This window comes from Sinocyclocheilus grahami, unplaced genomic scaffold, assembly GCF_001515645.1.
Source record: "Sinocyclocheilus grahami isolate Dianchi unplaced genomic scaffold, SAMN03320097.WGS_v1.1 scaffold1182.1, whole genome shotgun sequence".
In the NCBI taxonomy this organism is placed as follows: domain Eukaryota; kingdom Metazoa; phylum Chordata; class Actinopteri; order Cypriniformes; family Cyprinidae; genus Sinocyclocheilus; species Sinocyclocheilus grahami.
In genome coordinates, this window is record NW_015506361.1 from 198607 (window position 1) to 206105 (window position 7499).

At 35.3% G+C, this 7499-nt stretch overlaps 1 pseudogene; it reads right to left on the bottom strand.

The window, feature by feature from the left end:
- Positions 1–949: 949 nt before the first annotated feature.
- LOC107567710 (zona pellucida sperm-binding protein 3-like) overlaps positions 950–7499 on the bottom strand; it is a 20563-nt pseudogene continuing 14013 nt past the window's right edge.

The following is a 7499-nucleotide window of genomic DNA, read 5'->3' on the forward strand; positions in this document are numbered from 1 at the left end:
TTAATGCTATATTGTTACTAAAATGGTTATTTTGAGTTTTCTATCCTTTTATATTTGCTATAAAATGGGTAGGTTAAGGTTTGGAGGAGTGGATCGGGAAAATAATCTGCATAATATTTTCAGCGATTAACAAATTAAATTCTGCTCTGCACCTCACACAAAACTACTGTATTCTACCAGAGAGGACCGCGGCTGCAACGCGTCATCATTTGGATTACTTTTGGTACTGCTTTTGACATTTTTGCAATAAATAAATGATTGCAATTGCATTTATCTGTCTGTCATGTTTATCTTATACTGTACAGAGATAGTCATGTTTAGGTTTATAGGTAGGAGTGTGATTAGCGACTATAAAATATTTTTAATGCTATATTGTTACTAAAATGGTTATTTTGAGTTTTCTATCCTTTTATATTTGCTATAAAATGGGTAGGTTAAGGTTTGGAGGTAGGTTAAGGGGTCTAAAAATCTAAATCGCGTATTAATAAAATGATAAAAATGCATATTCACTAAAAATGGTATAGGTTTAGGTTTGGGGGTAGGTTAAGGGGTCTAAAAATCTAAATCGCGTATTAATAAAATGATAAAAATGCACTGATACGAATATCTTAATGATATAAATGTTACGTAAATATTGTACGTTTTTTAGCTAAAAATATGTAGCGATTTATACGTTTTAAACCTTGAAATACGTCTAAATTGTACGTTTTAGCATCAATAAAAATTTACAAAAATGTACGTTTTGTGCTTGTACATGTTACGTATTAATACCTACGTATAAACAATGAGACCAGGCTGGTACACCAACTCAGCATGCAGTTTTGCTTTGTAGCATCTGGCACACTGAAAACCAAACTTCTAACTACATTAAAACCCCATTTACAAGTGGACCAAAATTAGATAATTAAATTTTAAAAAACACCCCTAACTGCTATTATTTAAACCCTTTTATTGGCACTTTATGCCATTCACAATACATCACTCAACAATCACAATGGGGCCTATGGTTACTTTCCCTTCTGATACCAGGCCTGAAAACAAATGACAAGGAGAAAAATGTAAAAGTCCTTCTCATTAAAAAGGAGCATAAAAACATAAGACAGAGGTTACCTGAATCAGACAGTGCTCGTCCTTTCCTGCTCAAATTGCATGCGGAGTCGCAGCACATGCACACCTGGTCATTGTCATCTACAGAAGTCCACCTGTTGAGAGAAAACAAAACTGGTTACCCACTTTGGACACCATGACATTAGACAGCTTTTCTTAAATGTAGTAATAATAATAATAACCATTAGTGAAGGAGCAAGCCTTGTTATCAGGATGTGTGGGGTTGAGGCCATGACAGCCTTCAGAGCACAGGTGATGTAAACCTACAGAAGAAACACGATCAGTAAAAGAACTTGCCCACAGAACTACAGTCCAAATTACATACCAAGTCACTATCATCTTGCTGGAATCTGAAAGCCTCTAACTGAACCTGCAGCTTGTCATTCTGAACTCGATGCATGAACCTGGAAGTGGAGCCTGTAAACTTTGCACCAGGCACCTGAAAGGAGAGGGGAGAACACCCTACACAATGTAAGGATAAAAGAAACTCAGATACTTTGATCTTCTGAGACAGACAATACACACACAGTGCATTAACATACAGACATCTGTTTCCGCATCTCACTGAGAGAAAATGCGGGAAAACGTCTCTCACATATGCATTGGGTTTTTCCTCATCCCCTTCCTTCCCCGCACCCATCCTTCTCTTCACCCAGCACACTCAGAATGGTCAATAGTATAATGTTCTATATGAATGCAAATAAGATTTACAGTCATGTGTGGTATCATTTGAATAGTCTCAGGGCGAGTGGTACAGTGGTCTTAATCTTACAAATGTAGACTAAAAGATAATACAGATCCTAAGAGTTAAGAGATACTTTGATTACTGTAGAGGGTCATTCCATGCCGATTACCTTCTGTTCCCATTGAGGTGCAAACCACCCAGGTCTGGGACCTGGGTTAATGTAAATTCCAATTGTTTGTACATGCCTCCACTTGAGGGATGTTTTATCTTAGTTTTGTATTTAAAGGATTGCAGCAAAAGGGTCGGGGCGATTCTGTAGTCAGAAAGCCCGTAGTATGGCGTGTCTCCACACACTCTGTACTATGTATTTTACTAAAAGTCAGGTATGTATCTTACTCTTAGATTCGTCTTTGAGAATTTGATGTCTTGTATTGATTTGATATCGTTGAATTGGCTATGGAGATAATTGACATAATACATATTTACCTGACTGATAATAAATTGTTACATTTGACTTATTCTGAAATACTCTAAAATTATTTCCTCAAGTAGATTAAGTGAAGGCATATGTTTCCGCAAATCTGCGACCAGGGTTACGTGCATACTAGATCTCAGATTAGATGAAGCATGGGGCGCATCAGGTGAGATTATGGGTTTCTGACTAACCGCTTGACCTTAGTTTAAGTTGTACTCAGTTACGTTAACCATGCATATTGTTTCAGCATTGACTAAGTTGTACGTAGTTATACTAACTATCAGGGGCTAGACAAGGGGTTCTAGCAAAACCGCTGATTAATGTTTGGAGCGTTAATTAAGTTGTACGGAGTTATATTAACTATCGGGGACTAGGCAGCGGGTCTAGCAGAACCGCTGAGTAATGTTTGAGTATTACATGGGTAACTGTAGGGGGCTAATCAGACCTACTATTTAAAGCATATTAAATAGTATTAGCCACAAACCTCTGGCTAAGGATCAGACTGGCGAGTTTGTGATCGTGGAGCCCACGCATAGAGGCCACCGTGAGGCATCCTAAGCTATATAGATTCCTAATGAACGAGTAAATACAAAGTAAAGAATTAACTAGAATAACCAAATGCCAGAATAATAGCAATAATTAAAGACCGACAAACAACCAATTTGCCTTTCAACCTAAATTCGAGGTCATACTAAAATGGAGTCAGATTAGATAATAAAATGGAGTCAGATTTGAGTTAAATCTAAATTGAATAACTCTGCGCGCTGAAAAGACCGAACACGCAAGAAACCTTCATCCACCACTGGATACCTTCCTTGGGCCAAGTGCGTGGACCTTACAACAACAACCAACACACGTCTTTAGGCTTGGTTTTCAACATGGGAGTTCAAGGAGATTCTTTACTAACCCATGGTTCTCAATAAAAGAATATCGTGGCGAGATTTTCACATCAGGGGCCACAGTAGCAACACAGCCATCCACAAACATATGCAGAGGAACATGGTTGTACTGCTTCACAGAAGCTTCAATGTTCAGGAGCTGCCCTATGAAGTACCAATTGGACGGCCTCTCAAAAATCCAGTCATCTGAAACAAAAGTCATGTTGGCAACACATCCTAGACACTTCTAAAACTCATTTAAATACATATTACCAGTCATGAGCTTCAGTGAGAACCCCACAACTTCCTCTGCAACTTTAGTTACAGCAAAAGGAGCCCAAGAGGGTAACAAGACATCACTACTTACATTGTGCAACCTATCATTAGAAGTAAAAGAGGAATAATTAGTATTACTTTTGATCAAACTTCTTAGACAAAGATGTTTCTTCTACATTGAATAGTGGCACTCAATTTTAAAAAGCTGCTGCATCAGTTCTTACTTTGAGAGTTAAAGCCTCAGGAGTGTAGAGGAGATCGAATTTGTATACAAGCTCATTATCAGTCATCTGAAAGCAGGACAAGTTATGAGTTATGACTTTCATGCGCTGTAAGCTCTAATCATCAAAATTAAAACAAAAAACTTTTACAAATGGTTTACTTTACACGTAATGAATCTAGAATAAACGAAAGTTTCACTTTTTGAAATAAGTTACAAAAAAAAAATAACTTTTTCATGATATTCTAATTTTTTGAGATGCATCATGCACCTGTATATAATTTGAGTCCTCAATAAGGCCAAAAATATACTAAAAGACTCCACACACCCTGTTTTTCACTTGTTGCCATCGGTCAGGTGCAACCGGTGCATTAATACAAGGACTAGATTTAAGGACATTCTGTTGCCATAAACATTATGAACTTCAATATGCACTGACTTCATATATGTTCTTCACTCTGAATGTCAGTTTTAGTGTAATACACTTTCTTTGTTCTTACTCTGAATGTAAACCTTAGTGCAATACAACTCTTTATTCTTATGCTGATTGTAAGTTTTAGTGCAATTAAACTCTTTAATGTGTATGTAGCACAGAGTTATATTTGTAATTCATGTTTTGTTATATGTGTACAGTACTATGTGATATGTTAATTATGTTGAAGGGAAGCTATTCTAATTTCATTGTACGTATGTATAATGACAATAACATTCAAATAAATTGAATTCAATTGAATTCATTCAAATAAAATTAATTACAAACATGTAGCTTGATATAGACAGTGCTTCATTTTTAGTGAAAGAATAAAAGTCACATAAGGTTGAAGTCTGAATGTTGAAAAACTACTTTGTTCATGTTGTATGGTCAAAGATAGTAAAATTGTGATGTAATGGAAGTAGTGACATCTTTTCTTCTGTACTGTTAGGTGCATCTGAAACAGATTATTGTGAAGAAATAAAACTTAAGGTGGGGTCCAAATGTGAGCATGCAGTTTACTGCAAGAAAAGGGAAGGGTTTTATTTGACCCTCTAACTCTAACACTTTCTATTCTATTATAATTCTACTATCTATATTTATCTTTTTCATTTTTTTGTTCTTTATTTAAAAACAAACAAACAACAACAACAAAAAACAAACTAGCTTTCTATTTTTTCTATTCTATCTACTTGTTTTTCTTTGTTTGTGTGTGTGTGTGTGTGTGTGTGTGTGTGTGTGTGTGTGTATATGTGTGTGTGTAATATATATACAGTGGGTACGGAAAGTATTCACACCCCCTTAAATTTTTCACTCTTTTTTATATTGCAGCCATTAGCTAAAATCATTTAAGTTAATTTTTTTCTCATTAATGTACACACAGCACCCCATAAGTCGCTTTGGATAAAAGCGTCTGCTAAATGACTAAATGTAAATGTAAATGTTAGTGGACTAAGTTATTAGAGAAGTCTGGCATAAGTTACAAGAAAGAACTCATTATTTCATTGGACGTTATATTTGAATAAAAAAAAAAAAACATGCATGGTTGAATCATTTACAATAAGATCTAGAAATTTTTACTAGGAAAAAACATGAATTTTCTACATGAAAGATGTTACTTTTCTCTCTAATAGGGAAGAATTAAGTAGTTTTAAGACTAAATTAAGAATTTGTAGAATTAAGTTTATCCTTCCTGCAAGTAAACATTTAAATGCCGTCTTGATCAGTTTTTCCCCTTCATGCACATATGAGGCCATCACACAAGGTTGGTATGTGACTTGTTGCTATTTATTATTTAAAAAAAATTATAATAATACATACACACACACACACACACACCTGTATGAAAAACAGATTTAAATTGATGTTAGATGTCACTGTAAAAAGTAATTTGTTAAGTTCACTTAATTAAATTGTGCAAACTCATTGTAATCTTAACTTAATTGAATTATGTGTAATTTAAGTATTATTTACTAATATATTAAAAGTATTCCTTACTTATTTTAAGTCCTATTTACTTAAACCATTTAAGCTTAGTTAACTTAATTGAATCGGTGATCTGAGGAACATTGAGAATAACTATAGGCCTACCTAGTTAAAAAAAAACAGCTCTCCATTCACATTTCAAAACATTTATTTTTCAAAATGCAGAAAACAAACGTAAGTCAGGATGGTAATTTGTAATAGTTGTTCATTAACAATGCTTGAATCAGAAAAAAGCAATCAAAACCAACAAAAGAGCATTTGAGAAGAATGATATTCCCTGAGCACATTAACAATAGTCAGTCAGTCAGTCAATTTTATTTATAGAGCACATTTAAAAACAACAGCTGTTGGCCAAAGTGCTGTACAAAATTTAAGCATATACCAAAATACAAAAGTAAACATAGAGCACAGCGACAGATAGTACGCTACAGTTATGCCACTGCGCTTACTTATGACCATATGCAACAGTAAATAAATACGTTTTAAGAAGAGACTTAAAATCAGCGTATGTTGGTGCAGTTCTTATATAGGGTGGCAACATGTTCCATAGCTGAGGAGCAGCCACTGAAAAGGCACAATCTTCTTTCGATTTCAAGCGTGTCCTTGGAACAGTCGATTGAAGACTACTAGTTGATCGAAGTTCCCTGGAGGCATTACAGTGAAACAGAAGGAGATCGGAAATATATGACGGAGCCAGTCCATGCAAACCCTTATAAACAAACAACAGTTTTAAAATGGATACGATATTTAACTGGGAGCCAGTGGCGAGAGATCATCACTGGTGAAATATGTTCCCTCTTCCTTGTTCCAGTTAACAATCTAGTGGCAGCATTTTGAACAAGTTGAAGACGTGACAATAGAGACTGTGAAACACCCAAGTACAATACATTACAATAATCTAATCTGGATGAGATAAAAGCATGCATTACAGACTCCATGTCTCTTAATGTTAAAAATGACTTCATCTTTGCAATATTCTCAATATTATATAAACATCCAGACAAGTCACTGTGGCTTAATTTAAACCACAGGCATTACATTATTTACATGCTGGGTTGCTAGGTTTCATTAACTTCCCCTGTTTTAGACTTATTTCACAGAACTGTGTAGTTTTAGACTCATTTAACTGAAGGAAGTTGGCAGACATCCACTGTTTAACATCTCTCAGACAATCAAACAGACACTGTAAACTGGAGACATCCTTTGGGTGCAAGGGAACATAACACTGAGTATCATCTGCGTAACAGTGGTATGAAACATTGTGCCTCTTAAATATAGCATACAAATGAAGCATGTATAAAGAAAATAGAACAGGACCCAAAACTGAGCCCTGTGGAACCCCATACAAAACTGGTGCACAAGATGACGAATATTTGCCAGTCTCTATCGAGAAGGTTTAATCCTCTAAATAGGATACAAACCAATTTAAAACACGACCTTGAATCCCAATTTGCTGTAAGCGATTTAAAAGAATGCCATGATCGAGAGTGTCAAATGCCGCACTGAGGTCCAGCAAAATTAAAACAGCACAATTGCCGGAATCGACAATCAACAATAAGTTGTTTAATACTTTTAGCAATGCAGATTCTGTACTGTGCTGAGGTCTGAAGCCAGACTGATATTTATCGAAATTACCATTATCCTGAAAAGAAGAAAGCGGATTAAACAACCTTCTCCAAAACTTTTGATAAAAACGGTAATTTAGAAATGGGACGGTAATTATTTAAAACTGTTGGATCAAGATTTGTTTTTTTGAGTAGCGGCTGCACTGTGGCATGCTTAAAATAAGATGGGACTATTCCACTGATTAAACTGCTATTAATTATTGACAATAAACTAGGACTAATAGTGTCAAGTGCCTCTAATAAGAGACGAGGAGGAACAACATCCAGTGAACAAAA